The sequence below is a fragment of the Misgurnus anguillicaudatus genome, chromosome 23 (assembly GCF_027580225.2).
Source record: "Misgurnus anguillicaudatus chromosome 23, ASM2758022v2, whole genome shotgun sequence".
NCBI lineage: Eukaryota > Metazoa > Chordata > Actinopteri > Cypriniformes > Cobitidae > Misgurnus > Misgurnus anguillicaudatus.
The window spans coordinates 2,989,795-3,010,462 of NC_073359.2; the positions used below are offsets into that span (position 1 = coordinate 2,989,795).

At 37.8% G+C, this 20,668-nt stretch overlaps 2 long non-coding RNA genes across 3 annotated transcripts; one reads left to right on the top strand and one right to left on the bottom strand.

Moving 5' to 3' along the window:
* Positions 1 to 1,525: 1,525 nt before the first annotated feature.
* Positions 1,526 to 6,736, top strand: LOC141359561 (uncharacterized). Its single transcript, XR_012366066.1, has 4 exons — positions 1,526 to 1,663; positions 1,850 to 2,064; positions 6,282 to 6,319; positions 6,410 to 6,736. It is a non-coding gene; the product is annotated as an uncharacterized lncRNA (long non-coding RNA).
* A 9,723-nt stretch (positions 6,737 to 16,459) lies between these two features.
* On the bottom strand, positions 16,460 to 20,248 carry LOC129429464 (uncharacterized). Of its 2 annotated transcripts, none has more exons than XR_012365849.1 (7): positions 20,124 to 20,248; positions 19,082 to 19,634; positions 18,243 to 18,768; positions 17,701 to 17,780; positions 17,198 to 17,437; positions 16,955 to 17,100; positions 16,460 to 16,844 (listed from the first exon to the last, which is right to left on the bottom strand). It is a non-coding gene; the product is annotated as an uncharacterized lncRNA (long non-coding RNA). The 2 variants fall into 2 exon arrangements; XR_012365848.1 differs by having other exon boundaries at positions 16,473 to 16,844; positions 19,509 to 19,634; positions 20,124 to 20,244.
* Positions 20,249 to 20,668: the final 420 nt, after the last annotated feature.

Below are 20,668 nucleotides of genomic sequence, written 5' to 3' on the forward strand. Positions count from 1 at the left end.
GGGTTCACATAGCTCAGTTAAATAAACTTAATTTAAAAAGTATATTACTAAGTTCGGGAGGAGCATGGTCATTTAATTCAGCCAATCAGCTTGAAGCGGTGTCTATAAATAGCTGTCCCTCACTTCTGTTCCATGAGAGTGTTTACAGCATCCCTCCTTCAACCCATTGCCTCGCTCTCAGATAGTTTCATCTATCCCAGTTGGGGGGGGGGCTGGTTTCAGGCTAAAAAAGTCAGATCTGAGAACCCTCCCCTTGGACAGCACGCCTGTCAAATACGTGAGAAGCGGGATCGATTCAAATGCAGTTTTAAACCGGTTAATGCAAGGGATTATGGGTATTGCAGTCCAGAGGCACATATAAATGTCAAGCCTTTGACGGCCAGAAGAGGGAGCCATGATGACTGTGACAATGGCAAATATGCTTTTTATCATTATCCTATTGATTACATGTTAATGCGAACTTGTGAAACAAACATAAATGATTTAAGACAAAATGCTATTTTATACTAAAAATAAAAATAAGAAAAATTATATTATGAATGTCCAAAATATAATACAAAACACTCATTTTGACCAAATAAACCTGAAACCTACAATACCATGCTTTCCACACAAAAAACAGCCAACCTCCGATCCATGCTGCAGTCATGAACCATATACAAAACCCAAATCTCAAGGTCTTTGCTTTTGTTTTTATTAGGCCTACTCAATTACTAGCGTGCACCATGAGAATTAATATGTTTGATTAAACTAAATCTTGTAGGTATATTAAGAGACAAAATAAAGCATTGTTTGTAGCATATCCTGTTTTGCCTAACCCTTATTTGTCTTTTCTATTTGCCTGACCCTGATTTGCTTCAGTCTTGTTTGAATGCCATGCTTCTTTAAGAAGCATCATGCACTTTTTGTGGATGTTTTACCTTTTGTGACAATTATTTTATTAATAAACGCAATCAGGTTCTCAACTTTGACTCATGCTATCTGTTTCAGGCCAAAGTTGGTAGCTGTAGGTCTTGTGAGTTTTACACATGAAGGTCTCTTAGTTTGTCATATTGTTTTGAAGATCTTTTCCTGTATTCTAAAAATGCATTAAAACCTGAAATTAAACCAAGCCAAAAACACACTGCATGTTGACAGATAATCATCTATATTTTGCAGCATAGGGTCATTAGTAGGACATTTTTTGTTAATCACATAACCATTGTTAAGGTCAATTACTAAAAAGCAGTGTTATGTTCAAGTGAAACTAGTATGGGATGACATTTATGCTGCTGGATTTTGTATTTTGAATACCACACACGCACGCACGCACGCACGCACGCACGCACGCACGCACGCACGCACGCACGCACGCACACACACACACACACACACACACACACACACACACACACACACACACACACACACACACACACACACACACTGTAGTACCTGGAAAATAACATCAGGCTCCTCCTTTTACTTTGCATCCTTTGCTAAATTTGCTTTTGGGTTCCTGAACATTCAAATTGCTTTTCAAAAAGCAACTAGCAGTAGTGTAGTACTCAAGACGGACTAGTACTCAAGAATGGTCTACTGGTTTTCGGCTTTCAGGTGGTCTTGCTTACAACACTACTAGACAGATTAATCCCAAAAAATCTGCCTTGTGAAAGAACAAACAGTAAGTTACCTCAATATTATTCCTATCTTTATCGATTTGATCTTATTTAATATAATTTACCATTATGGTGGCATAGAACAACAATGACTATTTACTATTTCTTATGTTATTACTGCATCATTTGTGTTTATATGGTTAATAAATTGAAAGCTGTGTTCTCAAGTTCTTAATTCTCTTATTTTACAGCCAAGACCACTGTTGAAGGACTTTTTTTCTCTTCATAATGGACAAGGTCACTATTGAAGGACTATTTGGTAGTTATGGATTCATGTTTATCACTTATTTGTGAAAGGCAGAACAACAATCGAAAGCATTTATCTGAGTTCCCGGGGGGGTAATAGACTACATTCAACTATACTTGAAACCACCTAAAATATTTCCAAGGAGCTGTCTGCTTGAAAGTAAGTAATCAATCAATCAATCAATCATCATCAATCAATCATGAAGTAATGTACTGTAACTTCACCAGTTTATTTAAATGTAAACCTAAATCTGTGAACTTGCAAAATATCATTCCATTATATGAAAAAATATATATTAATCTGTAGTAATCCAGACATGTTGAAATTTTCCACAAAATGATTATCTAGGTATCTATTTATAAAAAAATGTTTTCCTGAACAATGCTATTAAGTTGTGGAAAAAAATATTGGTTATCCAAAATTACCTTAGTGGTTAAAAGACTTCAATAGTCAATGAAAAAATCTAAATGTATTAAATAAATGTAGTTTAGTTAACACTTTTATCATAGACACGATATTGTCAGTGCATCCGGGTTATCGTGTCACCCTGTGATGTAGATGACGTGGCTATTTAGAGCGTGACTACCATATTCGTTGCATGTTTTTTAAAAATAAGCAATTTGACAAATTAATAATTTTTCCAAGTTTTTTGCGGTGTATTGTTTTCTATTATAAACAAAACAACATGGCCAACAGGTATGTATAAGGTACTTAATGCAGGTGGTTACAGTGTTATCGGACATTGGCATGTGGCAAACTTTGGCTAGCTAGAAAACAGTGTCGTCTATTTTTGCTAAATAGATATAATTGTGTGACCATAAAAGTGAATGCAAGTAAACAAACTTATAATTTACCTGAATAATATTATTGGAAATAGTGTGGAATGTAATGTTTAGAAAATTAACTGGTCAAGAACTCTGAATATTGGTTGGTTATTTATATTTAGCATTAGCTGGTGAAGACATTGACGATATACACCAATTTCATCTGCTGCAAATTTTGATGATAAACCTCTGAGTGATTAGATATATTTTATTATTATGTTTTACAAGATATATTTTATTTTGAACTAGTTTAATTATTTTATTAGTTTTAATTAAGTTTAATTGTTTGAGGGTTTTTATTTAAATGTTCCATTATAGGAAGATTTTTGTTTTGAGTTTTAACATTCTGGGCCCTATCTTGCACCCAGTGCAATTGACTTTGTCAGTGACGCATGTATCATTCGTATTTTGCAACGGCGCACAGCGGGTTTTTCCCTCCACAGACGCACGTCGACAAACTAAGGAATGAACTTGCGCTCCCTGGGCGTTTCAGCGCAAAAAAAGAGGCGTGTTCCGGCGCAAACCATCCCTGATGGTATTTTGCAGTTTCAAAAAACAATTGCGCCACTGACCAGAAAAAAAAAGTTTAAAGTCAGTGGCGCGTTGCGCGTGGTTCATTATGCTATTTTAAGGGCGCATGCTTGACCATAATGTATAGCGTGCACAACGCGCATACACTTTGCATCTAATCTACACAGATGCAACAGTTATTTTTGCAAATCATAAATTGTTACACTAAAAAATATTAATACATGAGATAAGGGGAATCATTGTGGGGAGCATTGTGGTGATAGTTTTTATTTATTGTGTGGCTGCGTTAAAAAATTCTCATGCAAATAACGATTAAAATATTTTCATAAGTTTGTTGTGTGGCTGTATTACGTTTATTTTATGTAAATAATTATTTAAATGTTTTCATAAGAAACCTTAATGTATATGAACTTGATTTGTTAGTCTACCTTGGGGTTGGACCTTGCGTGTCTTGGGTCCGATTTCAAAGCCCCCAAACCCTTTCAGTGGTGAGGGTGGACGCAGCGATGTCCTCTGCTGGCGTCAGGTCCTGAGGCAGATCCACCTCCCGTTACACGGCGTGCCCGATTTATGCTGGCAAGCTTGGGATTCCCCCGTACAAGGACGTCGGTCTCCTCGGCTGTGAACCGCTCCTGGCGTGCGCCACGTAAATCCGTCATAATAATAGCAACCCGCCACGGAACTTGCGCCCTTGCGTTTAAAGGGAATGTTGGATAGCGTTCTGATTGGTTTATTTGAAGTTACGCCCAAACCACACCTATGAATAATGAACCTACTTCAGACCAACCTCTTATTGATTTGCGCCCGGCGCAAGAGTTATTTCTCACCCCGGGAAAATAGCAACAGCGCCCAAGATCCGCCCACAAACTCACTTGCGCGTTGCGCTTCGCACTTGCGTTTCAGATCGTTAAAATAGGGCCCTCTGTCTGTGCAGTCTTTTGTCTAATTTTGGAACATTTACAGTGATTTTTTATGTCCCTGTAAAATAAATTATACCATAAAGTGATGTCAGACATTGATGTTTGGTGATGGGGTGTGGCTCACATTCAGTTACATTCATTTAAAAGATATTTAGTGGGGTTTAGATTTGGTCTGCCATTGCAATTGCATCCTGTCAGCCATGAGAATCGAACTGGCCACTCTTTGGTTACAAGCTAGAGGTCTTCACGGGTCCACTTAGATCCAAAAACCTTAGGTCCGAGACCCGATCGGATTTGGGACTAAGGGTGTTTTCACATATATACTGTATAGGTCGGCCCAAATGACGTGTCGCTCCGAGTACGGTGCGTTTGGGTCAGTGTGAACACAACAGCCGCACTCGGGTGCGCACTAAACGGCCGCTCCGAGACCGCTCTAAACAGGTGGTCTCGGAGCGGCTGTTGCCGAACTCTGAGGCGACCCACCTGTGGTGTGAACACTGCTGGACCTCGGGCCGAACCAAATACAGGAAGTTCTCCACATGTTTGAGCCACTGGGCTTTCGTTGTGACGTGATCCGGGTGTTATATTGTGGGTTAACAACAAACAAGCCAATCCTGGTCCGTTGAATAGAGATTCGCGGTCTCCTTTACGTTTGAGCTGATGATTTTATAAATGCATAGCTGTCCTCCACACACAAATAGTGACCTTACGGGCTTTTTAGCAAACGGCTCCGTGAGAAAGGCTTTAATAGAACAGCTACGCAATTTCGCGTTAAAGCAAAGAAACTTCGCAAAGACGTGCATCGTTTATCTCCACATCTTGATAGCTGCGCTCTCCCTGTCAGGCTGGTTGTCGTGGAAACGTGGGGGTGGTCATGAGACGGTAAGAGCTGTCAGAGACCAATGACAGCGCTGACCGTTGTCACATGGTGTACGGTGCGGCATTTCGAGTAAAGTAAAAATATATATATATGTGAACACGGACCGCACTAACTGAAAAATGATACAATGTATTTTGGTGCACTCCGAGGCCGCACCACGGTGCGCACCAACATATGTGAAAACAACCTAAAAGTTTCACATGTGCCTTGTACATGAGTCGGGTACAATAATAGCGGCATTGGGTCTCTGGTAATTTAAAATGAATGTGTTTTTGCCAAACAGACTCGAGAAGACTCAAACTCTCTCGTGAGTGTGTCAATGTCCTTTTCAAACCTCTCATCTGTTTTCTAAGAGCGCTTGTGACATTGTGTGGCTGGCGGTAGGTTAATTTTCGTTGAGACAGACATGTCAGTCAATTTTAAATGTATATTTAAGCGATAACCTTGGTGTTGTCGTCAGATAACAAAGTAAAAGAAGTTTCTTTCTATCTGCAGAATGCACACACGTCAGTGCCGTTTACAGTACATTCGGGTCCACTAGGGTTTAAAAAAATTGGCATTAGTTTGGGTCGGACTTTTGTTTATTTTTCTCGCGTTTGTCTCGGGTCGGGTCTTTCTTTAAAAAAAAATTATTTATGCACCCGACGTGTTCGGGTATAAAGTGGTTCCAGTCATTTCAGGTCTGGAACATTTCTTTGGACCCGAGAAGACATCTATTACAAGCCCAACTCTCTAACCCAGAGGTTCTCAACTCTGGTCCTCGAGATACGCTTTCCTTCAGAGTTTATCTCCAGCCCTGATCAAACACCTGAGCAAGCTAGTCAAGGTCGTCAGGAATGCCAAAATATTGCAGGCAGGTGAGTTTGATCAGGGTTAGAGCTAAACTCTGCAGGAAAATGAATCTCGAGGGCCAGATTGAGAACCTCTGCTCTAACCACTAGAAATGCAAATTTCAGTTTCAACACCATTTACAACTGAACCTGCTAATCAAGTTGTTCATGGCTACCTAAAAATTAGAGGCAGGTGTGTTGATGTAAAGTTGAAACTAAAATATGAAGGACAGGTGCCCTCCATGAATAATGTTGAAGACCCATGCACTAGGCTACGACTGCCCTTAGAGTGATGCTCTGTGGTAATTGTGACAATTTGTTCCTCTCCACCATCTTGTTATAGCTCCAAAATGACCTGTTGATATCTTTATTCTTTCTTTTGTTTTTACAGGCTGTGCCTCGTTTATGTGCTTCTACTGAATTTTAAAGGTGAGCAATAAACAAACAATTTATAACTAATGGCACCGACACACCGATTCAAGATTGACACAATTCAAGTTCATTTTCAATGTTTTGCAGGATGTTTCTCTTGTCTGGCTTCCACGGCTGAGGGAGTCATTGAGGAATCTGTGGTCTTGACTTGTTATTTCAGTGATCTGAAAGACACAATTCAAAATGTTTCTTTTCACTGGAGAGACGGCAATGATAAGATGGTTTACGACTTTAGTAAGGGAAACGAAACAGTTGGTTCAAAGTACCAAGACAGAGTTAAAAGTTTCCCTGAGGAACATCAGAACGGAAACTTCTCCATTCAACTGAAACATCTTCAAAAGACTGATGAAAAAATATACACGTGTTTTGTCACCAGCAGCATACCACAATATTGTGAAACTACAAATCTTTCCATCAAAGGTGAGAAAAATACAGAGGTGTCACTAAATGTATTTCCTAAATGTAGCACTTCACACCCATGAAGGCGTACTTTAAAAATCAATCATTAATTAATGTATACTGCTGTGAATGATGTATAAAATAATAGAAATAATGACTCATACAGTACATTTATTAGCCATGAGGGGATTTTCATACTATGATGATAATTATACAGTAACATTTTCATTTAATTTACAAAACTCAGTGGTCTTGTCAAAGGATAAGCAAATTAATATTCTGACATTATTTTTCCTCAAGCAAGAAATTTTTGACTTTCAGTCATGTGAGCTGTAAGTAATTTTTTTTTTATCAGAAAAGCCATTGCAAAAAGTGGGTGAAGTGGAGATGGATGGGACTGAAGTAGGCACAGAAGAGAAAGGGCAAGATCACAATCCAGGTGGGAGGGTAAACAGAGCTTTTTGGTTAAAAAAAAGAATTACAATTTGTGTAGTTGTATAAACTTACTGTATACTTCCCTTAAGTGTCTTCTATTTGCCTCACTGCAATAAGATTAATATGCAACCAGTATATTCAAACATTTTAAGTTTTTAATTATAAGCTTATAGCAACCTTATTAAAAACTTAAGCACCCCAACAAAAAACTTGAAAATGGCCCCTTTTAAAAGAATTCGAAGAATATACATATTTATGGTAATAATAGTAGAATTGAATTTTAATTATTAGTTTTAACTGTCTTGTTTTTTTTTTTTACTTTTCAGAGGGACCAGGAGGAAGAGAACCAGCTAATCCAAAAATGATCTCTTTGACTAACGAGTCTTTGGCTGTCTTGAAAATTATTCGGACTGTGTTCTTGGGGGGTTTTGTTATATTTGCTAGTGCTATTTTTTTTCATGTTGTTTGGCATGTATATTCATTATATTTGTATATTAATACATAAAATATTAATTACACCTCTAAATAAAATAACAAAATTTACAAAATAAAATTATGTCTTTTAATTGTAATAAATTATTTAAATAAATATAACCAGCTTGAAAATGTATGAATTTATACTCATATCATCTGAGTTTAACTGCATTGCCACACTATATTATATCAGGTTATGGTGGTCAGTGCTTGAAGTTGACGGTTATTGCATTTGAATTTTTCAAATCTTAAAAATATATATAAAAAACTCTAACTGCATAATTCAACATAATTTCAACAATTCAACAGAAGAAACAATAATAAATAAACAAACACAAAAGGTTTATTAATGCAGTTTCAACAAACAATTCATTGGTAATAATAGCTCTGAATAATCTGAATTGTTGATCTGAATTCCCCCAAAAAATTTTTGCCGTTTTTTCGAGTTGGGGGACGCTGCAGACCTGGAACGAGTAGATCTACGCCCCAAGCAGTTTTACGCCCCTGGCAGTTTTACGCCCCTGTTGTTCCTCATGCGTCCAGTAGGGGGAGGCTGTATATTAGTATATGAGCCTAGTAATATATCAGAACCGTATGATAGCAGCAGACCATCTTGTAGCGATACGAATTGAGGTATGTTAAATAATCTGCTAAAGTTATTGTTGTTGATTGTAATAATGCAACATTTATTATTTATAAACGATTGATGCGATATCAATTCAAAAGAGGAGTCAATCATTTATTTTGAGAAGCAAAGTATTGTACTTGATTGAGTCAGATGTCTTATAAAGGAAAAAATGTTGAAACATAACATCCTGCCATTAATTATAAGTAACCATTGTTTCTAACACTATTCAACCTTTGCTTTATTTATTTTTATCAGTGAGCGGGAGCACTTTGACAGCAGGATAAAAAACAATTAAAGAAATTTTTGTCAACCACAATATTTTCTCTTTCTTTTAAATGACTTTTAGAAAAGTTAAATTGTGTTTGTCTTCATAAAATGCTTTGTAGGACATGTTTTGTAGCTGTATGACGACCAATTGTGAATTGTACAGCAGATATTTCATTTAGGATCCATATGATTACACAGTACTGTATGTCTGATGGCCTAAATATGGTTAATATATAAATGTAACTTAATATAAATTCACAACATCATATATCAGTCAGTCTCTTGTATATAAAAACAAATTATAAATAAATATAAATAGTTAAGGGTGACGTCATCATGCCTCGCTTTCGGGTCCAATCGATTTCAAATGCCATAGGTAATAACAGGAAAACACGCAAATATAAACTCGTATCATAATGCAAAACTATTTAAACCCATGATCCTTATTTTTAGCTCCAATAATAAAAACCAAGATGACCAGATATGGATTTTTTTACTGTCTGTGGTTCCGTATGCGGACTGCACTGTAAGATTATACAATTTTCGCTTAAATGTGTAATATTAATAAATAGTGCTTATAAACGGTTGTTTAAATAGGCTAGTATCCTAGTTGTATTTCCCTCTCCCCCTACTGGACGCATGAGGTACAACAGGGGTGCAAAACTGCCAGGGGTGCAGATCTACCGGCTCCAGGTCTGCAGCCTCCCCATATAGGTTTTTTCAGAGACTGAGGTTGGCTTATCTAACTTCACAAGATACCATAGAAGCATCTTCATGGATTCTCACTTTGCCGGCAGTATAGATGTTCTCATTAAATATTCATCCTCTTCCAATACCAAAAATGCCATCTTTACAGTTTCTCTCGGTTGCTTAAACACATTTCTTGAAACGATGCCTTATATTCTCAAAACAGTTAACACAAATCCATATAATCTCACCAATTCTCCAAACATCATATTTTCAGGTCAAAATGAAACTCTACAAAACCACTCACTTTTTTCGCCTCAACATCCCGTCTTTGTTCTGGATCAGGCCAGAGAATCTCATCCACATCACAGGCTATATTGGTCCTAGCCAAACATCAAGGGTAAAATCCTCTTGCATGATTCACCCCTGACATTCATCTACTGAAATGTCTATCTGTATGGAAGGCAATTTGATGCATTTCTTTATTCCAGTAGCATAGTCCAACAGTGTATGCACACTAAAGTTACTGTACAGAGCAGTCTTACTGTAAGTACACCTATCTGTCTCCTCCCTGAAGGCTCTGAAGATTGGAGGCAACAGTGAAGCGACTCAAATTAGGCTGCACTCGTTGCTCAGCCTCCCTTATAGTCATACCATGGACAAGGACATGCTCAGCTAGAGTGGCTTGAATTTCATCTGAGACTGCTTGTCACCTTGCCCTTCGTCTCCCTCCTCCTCTTTCACCACGTCCTCCTCCTCTTCCTACTCCTCCACCATGTCCTCTCCTTCCTCCTTCACCACCTCATCCTTCTTTCCCTCCTCCTCTGCCTCCTCTTCCACCTCCTTCACCTCAACATATTCCTTCATTTCTCTGTGGATCCATTGTTCCAAAGCTCAGTGAACTGATTCAGGCCCTTTTATCTATCCATTGAAGGATCTGATTGATGTGTGTTCAATTTTGACTCTTAGTTTTTCCACCCTGGTAATTGTTTGCTTATTGAGCCTATAGGGCTCGTTATAGTTGTGCTTAGGTCCTACGGCGTAGCCGCGACGGCGTAGGTTCTGCATTGGTTTTCATTTATACTTTTGCATCGTTGTCCGCGTCTTTATTTTCACCGTCGCAAACGGAAATACCTATGATGCATTTTTTTTACCTGACGGGAGGGGTTCTGGTGGACCAATCACAGCGCTTGCTGTCCGCGTAGAACTGACGTGCTGTTAAATTAATTTTGCGAGGTGCACATCAGACTACGGCGTAGAACTTTCGCACGACTATAAATCGAGCTTAAGTTGTGCTGACTTGAGTGAACAGTTTTGAATGCTAGTGCTTTCCATATGACCAGATGGTGTAAGCACTGAGAAATGTAGGGATTTGTGTGTAGAATTTTGAAGTAAAAGTTCACCAAATCTGACTCATGTTTTAAAACAGGGCAGTAGTGTATATTACGGTGGCCTTGAAGTGCAAAAATAAATTACAATGGTAAATTACTTATTTACAAGATTAAAAACACATTTACAAGTTTTTTAACAAATTTACAATGAGTGAATAAATTTACAAGCTTTTTAACAAATTTACAATAAGTGAACAAATTTACAAGTTTTTTAACAAATTTACAATAAGTGAACAAATTTACAAGTTTTTTTTTAAAACAAATTTACAAGTATTTAAACAAATTTACAAGTTTTTTTTTTAAACAAATTTACAAGTATTTAAACAAATTTACAATGAGCGAACAAAATTACAAGTTTTAAAACCAATTTACAATTTCAAATTTACAAACTCGTCACGCTTCCCTGTTTCAGTCTATGTAACCCCGAGGGGCAGTCCTGATTAAAAAGTAAAAAAAAAAACTTGTAATTTTGTTCGCTCATTGTAAATTTGTTTTAACACTTGTATATTTGTTGAAAAGCTTGTAAATTTGTTCACTCATTGTAAATTTGTGCAGTATCTACGCAAACACTGAAATTGAGAAAAATGTCAAAACTGTTTATGATAAAAGAGACTCTCACGTTCACAAAATACACGCAAGACCAGGACAGGACTTACCGGGGTGGGGGCCCCTGGGCTTGAATACATTTTGGACCCTACACTCTCAAAATAAAAAGGTACAAAAGCTGTCACTGGGACGGTACCTTTTAAATGGGTCCTAATATTTACCTTTAGGTACAGACATGGGTATTTGTACACATTATATGCACTCTTTAGGTACAAAGGTGTACTATTTTAAAGGGTACCAGTCCAGTGACAGCTTAAAAGTGTAAATTATCTTTTGAGAGTGCACATACAGTAAACAACCTAAAATGAAAAAATATATCAAGAGCTATATTATAGGGCCGTTTCCCGACAGGGTTAAGATTAATCCAGCACTAGGCCTATTACTAGGTTATATTAGGACATTAAGTAGTTTTTACAAACAAACCATACAAAAACATTACTGGTGTGCATCTTGAGACAAAACAATGGCACTGATATATGTTAAGATATATCAGTGCAAGATGTGTTTAAATTAAGACAGATCAAACATGCATTTAAGTCTTGGACTAGGATAAGACCTGACTAGGAAACTGCCTCTATATCTCTAAAGCAGAACATAAGCCCAGTCTAAAATTAAATCATGTATTTTTAGGGCTGTCACCCTTTACTCACAGATACTAAAACATCATTAAAATGTTAATAGTATGATGTGGGGATATTATGTAGGCTACTATACAAACAAGATTATTGCAGAAGTTGTATACTATACTGTAAGTGACTGTGACTTGTCCTATGAAACCGCTACCTTTAAGCAGCTTTAAATGGGGGGAGACAAACATCATGACAAATAATTTTATTAGTAATACTATCTATCCATATAGTGCAGTACAGTATGTGTGCAATTAACCACACAGGACACTGGAGCATTGTTGCAGTGTGTTTTGCAGATCAGCAGCATACATAAATATATTTATGTGTAAAATATACAGAGTGGAAATAGTATATATGGACTATTTTAAAATATTTGAGCATGTCAGTGATTTTTTTTAAAGGGAACGGCAGAGACAAAGAGAGAGAGATTTTTAGAGAGGAACAGAGAAATAAAGAGAGAGGCGAAGTTTGTCCAAAGATAAATGCATACTGTAGACATCCAGATCATCACGCACATCACATACCACATCTTGGTCTCTCAGGTTCCTTTATTTTTAGTAATGGAAAGTTTTTAACGCCTAAAAACTGAATAGTTGAATAGTAACACACTTATGAAAACCTTAGCAAACACAAAGCCTCGAATAAAGAGAAAAAAAACTACCTGCTTTATTTTATCACATATAAAATGCAGTTTGATCGTTTACAACCGATCTGAGTGCAGTCTGAGACAGCTGTCTGTCTCACATACCTATCTTTGTACATGATATTATCTTCATTGCTGATGTTTGGATTCAGTCCACAAGTCAGACATCACAGACTTTAAACAACAAAGGTCTATGAATCACATGACTACAGTAAAATATGAAAACAGGTGACAAAAGCAAGGATGTTATTGGCCTATCAAGTCATGCAGCACAAGATAACTAGCAGCTTGTTACCTGGAAATTGAAATGTCTCTGTTTTATATTTAGCCTACTTAGTTTCTCTTTAGTTACTCTTTATCTGAACTTGTTACTTACCCCATACCTTTATTATTTGACAAACATTGCCCGAAATATTTCCCTGGATCACTGGCAACAAACTAATGTGTCAGGATCCTGCCAGAACCTTGTCTTGTTTTAATATTTAGTCCAGTATGGCAGGGTTCTGACAGAACAATGTTTTGTGTGGGGAATGCGTGGTCTGTATTGTGTATACTAAACCACGTATTTCCCATGTCTCGTCACATTTTCCCCGTTCCCTTGCTTGTTTTTGTGTTCACCTGTTGTCCTCATTAGTTCTCCCTATTTAAAGTTCTTGTGCTCTGTGTTCTGTCTACGTTCATTTTGCTTTGTTCCTATCGTGTAGAGTTCCTGTTTTTGCTCCTGTTAATTCCTGTCAATAGGGATGGCCAAATGAGGCTTCCTGAACCACTGAGGCTTTCCAGTGTGCTGTCTAGTGACACCTGCTGTGCAAAGCAATGTATCGCACAAAATCTATTCATCATGAGCAACCAAATTGTCATGGTGTGTGCTTTTTCTATTGCCTGTGTATTAAATAAAGTATTTTACTCTGCTTGTGTTAACCTATGTACACACAACTCACACATACACAACTTTGTGTTCAACTAATCAGTAGTTCTTTAAGTTAGTGATAACAGTGAATGCCCCAAATGAGTGTAAAGAAATTATTGTGAGTGAAGTGCTGACTGGGGGTGCAATAGTGCAATGCTTATAGAACAACCCAGTCTCACCCCATGTCGTCAATATTTGACGACACTTGACCATTCGTCAATATGTGACGCGGAGGGTATACCTTTCGCGTCATTTTTTGACGAACTGGGGACTTCAATACTATTACGTCCGTTGCATTCTCTTCTCCTATTTTCTTACCATTTTCGCGTCGGTTTAGGGTTAGATTTACATAATGACATCCCTACCCAAACCTAACTCTAACCCCAACGCCAGGTGACAACTGTTTCTAACCCCAACGCCAGGTGACAACTGTTTAATTTCGCGTACACTGTTTAATTTCGCGTACACTGTTTAATTTTGCGTAATCTAACCCTAAACCGACGCGAAAATGGTAAGAAAATAGGAGAAGAGAATGCAACGGATGTAATAGTATTGAAGTCCCCAGTTCGTCAAAAAAAAAAGACGCGAAAGGTATACCCTCCGCGTCACATATTGACGAATGGTCAAGTGTCGTCAAATATTGACGACATGGGGTGAGACTGTGTTATATAGAACTGGAAGTGTGGAACAGCAAACTGCAACACGGAAAATTGTTAACTGGTTTTTATTTAGAAACAAATGTTTTTTTAACAGTATTTGTATTGAGGCGGTTTCTCTTTTTAGAAAGCACCTCTCCAGCCTTAGAAAACACCCTTTCACAGGGCACCGATGATGCTGGACAACATAAGAAGGTCAGTGCCAGCTTTCATAAATTGAGATATTGGAGCTTCTGTTTGTTCCAATATCCCAATGAATCCTCAGTCCTTGCCAGATTTGTTCCTAAACGTGACAATTTGAAAGAAATGTCAAGAATAAATAGGCCTAGCCTACATGGTAAATACGATTGTCAATAAACATTTAAATAACAAAAAAGAGCTCTGTCAGGTAAGAAATACAATTTAGTGCTGAAATAAATGTAAGTTTGTGTCACAGTGTGACCTTTTCCGTGGGCGGAACCAAAATTCGAGAAGGTTGGTTCCGCCCGGAGATAGTTTCCGCCCGGACGACTTACCACAAACACCGGAACTTCCCGTAGTTTTCCGAGGGCAAATCAGGCCAGATGGAATGCAGGTGCGTAAAATTAACACAGCGGTTAGAGATTGGCTGAAGATGAGAAAGGGAGGAGTATTAAGAGAGCCCTGGAAATGCAAACAGGGCGTTGGTTGCTGTAGCGAGTGTTGTGTTGTCGTTGCCACGGAGGCCCGATCTGGCATGAAGAGGACGGAGGCCTGGCAGAACCTGTATACGGAGGAAATAGAGGTCGGGTAAAGAACCTCGCTAAAAGCGAGTCACTGGGCTGAGTAAGTGAAAGACAGTCGCTGTTATGATGTGCATGTATTGACATGAAATGTCTTTGTGGAGTTAGAAAGTGTGGAGAACACTCACCATAGTGGACGGAGCTCCAGTTGGGAACAGGACTAGGAATAGCGGCGAGGCAACAAGGAATGTGAGTAAATGAACTACGTTATTGTCCAGGAAATCAGTATAGTGGTTACCTGATCTTGTGTTGTGAGTTGAACATGCAGAGTTGCGGCCCCAGTTTAAAAGGGAAGCGTGGGCGAGCCGGGGAGCAGCACTGGAAGTATAAAACGCATGTGAGTTACATTGAAGTCTGTATTACGTATTGTGAGCCTAAAGTGTATTACCCGATTTTGTGTTGTGAGCTTAACAAGCAGAGTTGCGGCCCCACGGTAGGGAGGAGCGTGGGTGAGCCGAGTACACTCTTAAAAAAATGGTTCTATATCGAACCAGAAATGGTTCTATCACCCGCTTCATATATGGAACCCCTAAATGGTTCAATATAGAACCACTTTAATGGGTTCATTAAAAAGAACCCCAAATGGTTCTTTGAATCAAAGTTAGATGGTTCTATTTAGAACCATTAAAGGTTCTTTATTATTATGAGTAATTTATTATTGATAAGAAATTATAACCGATCTAGAAAATTATAAAAGTTTACTATTTATTAATTGTATTATACAGAAATATAAATCTATAAAAATTACTTAAAATCACATCTCTTTATTCTGTATTAGACAGCAAAACTTTAGTTTACATTTAAAATGTCCCATTACATTCAACCATTTAGTTATTTAATTATTTCCATTAAGCATTTTCACTTTTTAATAAACATACATACGTTTATATATAAATAATATATATAAATAAATTGCATCTCTGTATTAAACAGCTAAACCCTTAATTACACTATACATTAAAAATTTTGTTAAAGTTATTTCACTTACGCATAGATACTGTACAGTATATGCAGTATTAATTTTTAGTAACTTTTACATGTGTCTGAAATGATGAAAAGAAATCACGGTAACACTTTACAATAAGGTTCATTAGTTAACATTAGTTAGCTACACTAGTCAACATGAACTAATAATGAACTGCACTTATACAGCCTTTATTAATCTTTGTTAATGTTAATTTCAACAATTACTTTATTAAAATCTTGTTAACATTAGTTAATGCACTCTGAACTAACATGAACAAGCAATTAAAGCTTAAATTTTTATTAACTAACATTAACAAAGATGAATAAATACTGTAACAAATATATTGCTTATGGTTTGTTCAAGTTAGTTAATACATTAACTAATGTTAACTAATGAACTTTATTGTAAAGTGTTACCGAAATCACAATGCATTTAAAGACAATTCATGAACATTAAATAGAATGACAATTTACACAAGTTGATTGTACATTTGTTTTGTACAGGTATTAAAATTTAAGCATATATTTTATAAATTAAAGTCACTGTGTGCATAATGGCAAAAGGGTATTGAACATTGAGGAGAAAAAAAAACGCAAACAGTTGTCACGGAGTGACTATTCGGGGCGGAACCAAAAGGATAGTGAAGAGGTTCCGCCCGGACCGGTTTGTACAGACACCGGCACTTCAGGGTTCCCCGGGAATCCCCGCACTCGCTGAAACAAGGCACAGCTGTTATATCCTCCTCCCAGGCTCGCCACGCCTGGGAGGAGGATATAAAGAGAGAAGGTAGAAGTTACTGAAAGGGTCGATTTTCGGGCGAGTCAACTTCCGCCTTGGGCAGCACAACGAAGACCAGCCTCCGAAGAGTCCGCAGGCTCTGCCGATCCGGCGATCGCTAGGTAGCGGGTGGAAAGAGTGCGGGGCTGGTCCGGGCGAAAGGACGGCGTGGTTGTGTATAGGAAGTTACTTGTCAGAGTGAAGTTTGATCGCGTTGGATATACGCTGCAGATGCCGGCTGGGTTGTTAGTCCTTCGGGTGCTGAAATACGTAGTTCTGCTACGGCTAGGAGCTTAGGAGAGAGAAGAAACACTGTTCAACAGTCAAGTAAGAACCTCTTGAAACGGAAATACACAAAGCTTTATTGAAGTGTTGTGCTGTGTCCTTGTCGTCCGTACTCACCTTAGGAGGGTCTTGGACCCTTGTGGATGCCATCAGGGGCCGCCGCGACGGTGTGTGCCCAACCCACCCAGATACGCTCTGTAGCGGTGTTCCAGCTGGAGTCACGTGGAAACCCCTCCAACGTCCCTGGCCCCGTAATACTCCCCCTGAGGACGAGAAGCGAGATTTTTTTATTCCCTTTCCCATTCCCCACTTTAGTTTTAAATAATTTAAATAAAGTTTCTATTTCTATATTTTACTTACCTCTGGTTTGTCTGGTCATTGGGGTGCTTTGGGACCTCCTCGAGGTGGAACTAGGAGGAGCGTGATCCGCGACAGGGGCGGTCCGCTTCTCCGACCTGTGACACAGTCATTCCACAGCCTGTGATGTCAATGTCTTCCACATATTAAGTTCACATTGTCCATTATAAAGTTGATACATTCAGATTTGAAAAGATCAGGAGAGCCGTTGAACACTATGGTTGGTGTGGGACCTTTGGGTTCCTGTAAAACAAACATTTCACCTTTTAAGTGCTTTTTACCAATTAACGGAAGCCATCAAATAGACTTAAAATTATCCCATAATAACACAAATAAAGTATGACAACTAGGCAAGCGACACTCACGAACCAACAAGACTCATAATATTTGATGTAGAGCTGTATGCTATTTAAGGGTAAACAGAGTAATAGTTTTATATTTGCATTGAATGTTACTTTAAATAAAGTGCCTCAAATGCTAACTAAATTACAGAAGACTATACTTACACTATTTACACAGTAAAGGAAGCTGGGATTTTCTTGAAATAATGCTTGCAATAACATAAGTGCAGCATTCCTCACCAGACCTACAAAGATACAAATTATTGTACATTAGGTACAGATATCAATTACAGGGACATTTTACTCAAAAAAGAAAACTCATTCACTCACTCGTTATTTCAAACATTCACAGCTTTCTTTCTTCAGCAGAACACTAACACAAAAAAGATTTTGAAGAATGTCTGTAACCGAACAACTCTGCTAGCAATTTAATGGACACAAAACCAATGCAGGTCAATGGGCACCATTGTTGTTCGATTACCATACTTTTTCAAAATTTCTTCTGTTGTGTTCTGCTGAAGAAAGTGACGACAATTTTAATTTGTGGGTAAACTTTAACTCTTTCTCAGCCAGCGTCTCTTAATTAACAAGTTTACTCTTCAATGACAAGGAAAAAGTTTATACTAACATTATTTTCATATTTTCACTAGAACCTTTACATTGACTATGCAAATAAGGCTACTTTACACTGGACAAAGAACAAGCACCTTCTGTGGTTTCCTCTCCAATGAGATTGGCGTAGAGATGTTTTTACTTCCTTCTTTTGCACTCCTGATGATGTTTGGGGCCATTTTATTAAGAGATGTTTCCATGTTCTTCACCAAGTCTGTTCCAAACCACATTGTCATTCCATGCAGCATCTTAAAACAAAAAATCTTTATATATCCACTTTCAGACAAACAAGTTCCTTAAAGTCTACATTAACTTGAGGTTGCAATTGACTAGTGATGTATTTTTCAAAACACAATGTTCAATAAAAAAATAGTGTGAAATATACAGAATTTAAATTAAATCCTCAAACACTTTACAGTCTTTAATGCTAAATTCTAAATGAAATACATACAGTAAGAATTATCATTAAAGCTACAAAATACAGATTTCTTTTTATTTTCTCTTAATGAACATTAGTGACGAAGTCTTACAAGGTCCTTTTAAGCACCTTACCTTTTTGCACCAATGGGGTTTATATTTTAAAGCCAGTGACGTGTCTGACCATTTATTAACCATGGTTATCTGTGGGGGAGAGGAAAAAAGCATAAACTACACTTCACAAACCAAATACACATAAAAACCTGAACACGTGTGGTTTTTAAAACATTTGAATGTTAAATGTAAGTGTCTAAACAGCTACCATCACATTAATTAATTGTGTGCATCACAGAAAACATGCATATCTAGACTTGCGGATACAAACGCTGCACTGCAATCGTGCATTTATAATACAGACCAGCAGAAAGTTCTTAACTGTGGCCAGCAGTTTCCACTTTCCTTCAAGATTTAGCTCCAACCCTGATAAAACACTCGTGAACAAGCGAAAAATACTCACGGAATATGTGTAAAACTGCGACAAACATTTACATATAATTTCCCTTCCACCGTCTTCCACCCGGTTCCTTTGACCACGCGCTTCATTGAAATAACACCCCTGTCTCGAATTTCGTCTCCTTACAACACAGCTGTCTTATTGTGCTTGGCAATTTAATTTAAAATGACAAAGAAATAAAGCAGGACTGTAACGTAATTCATTAAAACCAGGAACAAAATGTATTTAACAGAGCTTTTATAACTGACGGTTGACGAAGCCCTTCAGTGCTTTAACGTTACCAGCAGTATTTTTTAACTGAGGTAAATATTATAAATGTAGCTTCTAGTATCACTATTTAGCACAAGACCTACTCTAACAAAATAAATATTAACTAATTATACTAAATATTTCAGTAATATCGTTTCAAAAATGTAGAAAGTTTACTTACCTCAGGGTACAAACAAGCAGAAATGACGGTCCGGAGTCCGAACTCCTCAGTTTGAAAAAATAACTGTCACGCCTCGAGGCTCATCTTCGCGTATGGTGGTGGTCTCTGCCTCTCATCATCACCGCTCTGGTTTAATAAACAGAGGAATATAAACACACACACATACATAAATAACATGTTTAATATAATAAAGCTTGACGGTGAAAGATGTTATACCCTAAAATTGCCAAGTTTCCCTCAGACATCACACGTAATTGAATTAAACACTATTGGGCGGTTTTCTCGGACAGGACTTATCACTGACTAAAATACTGACATCTGTTAACATATGAGTGCTATTGTTTTGTCTCAAAATGCACACGGGTATTGTATTTTATAAGGTTTGTTTGTAAAAATGTCCCAATTATAATTAAGACGGAGTCCTAAACCCTGTCCGGTATTATCTTAACTAAAATAGCTCCACTTTAACTCGGACACATAACATAACACACACTTTAACTCGGACACATAACATAACACACCTTTATATAACTTATATGTTTACAAAAACGTCGAGTATTTGCGTCTTTTCCAATTAATATAGACTAAAAATAACATTTATTTATAAACACTTACCTGACGTGACCTTGAGGAAACGGCTGATGACTCGTGTCGTTGTGGGAAACAGTGAGTGATTCCGGCTGTTACATGCGGAATGATCTCAGATGAAATGACCTGTGATTCAGATCCTTTCGAGTTAAGTTAAGACATTTTAAATTAAAAACTCACGCACATACTGTACATACACACGCGCGAGCAAACGGGTCGCGCGCAAACGGGTCGCGCGCACGCGCGCGCGCACACGGGTACACACACGGGTATATTTAGAAGTTTTATTTAAGATTGTTATGATATTGGGACTATTTCTCCACTCGCTCCTTCAGATCTGAAGTTCAAATTCGCATGCAGTCCGGTTATAACAAATGTAAAAGATATGAAACATCACTCAACAGCAATATCAATTAAGTGCAATCCTAAAATATGATTTAAAACATAACCCTTTCATTGTTAAGTATGAGAAATCAAAATGAATTAAATCACATGTTTAAACGCCACAGAGATATCAGAGCCAGCAGTCGGGCTTGCCGAGGAGAGGCTGCGCTGGGCGGGGTGTGGGCGCT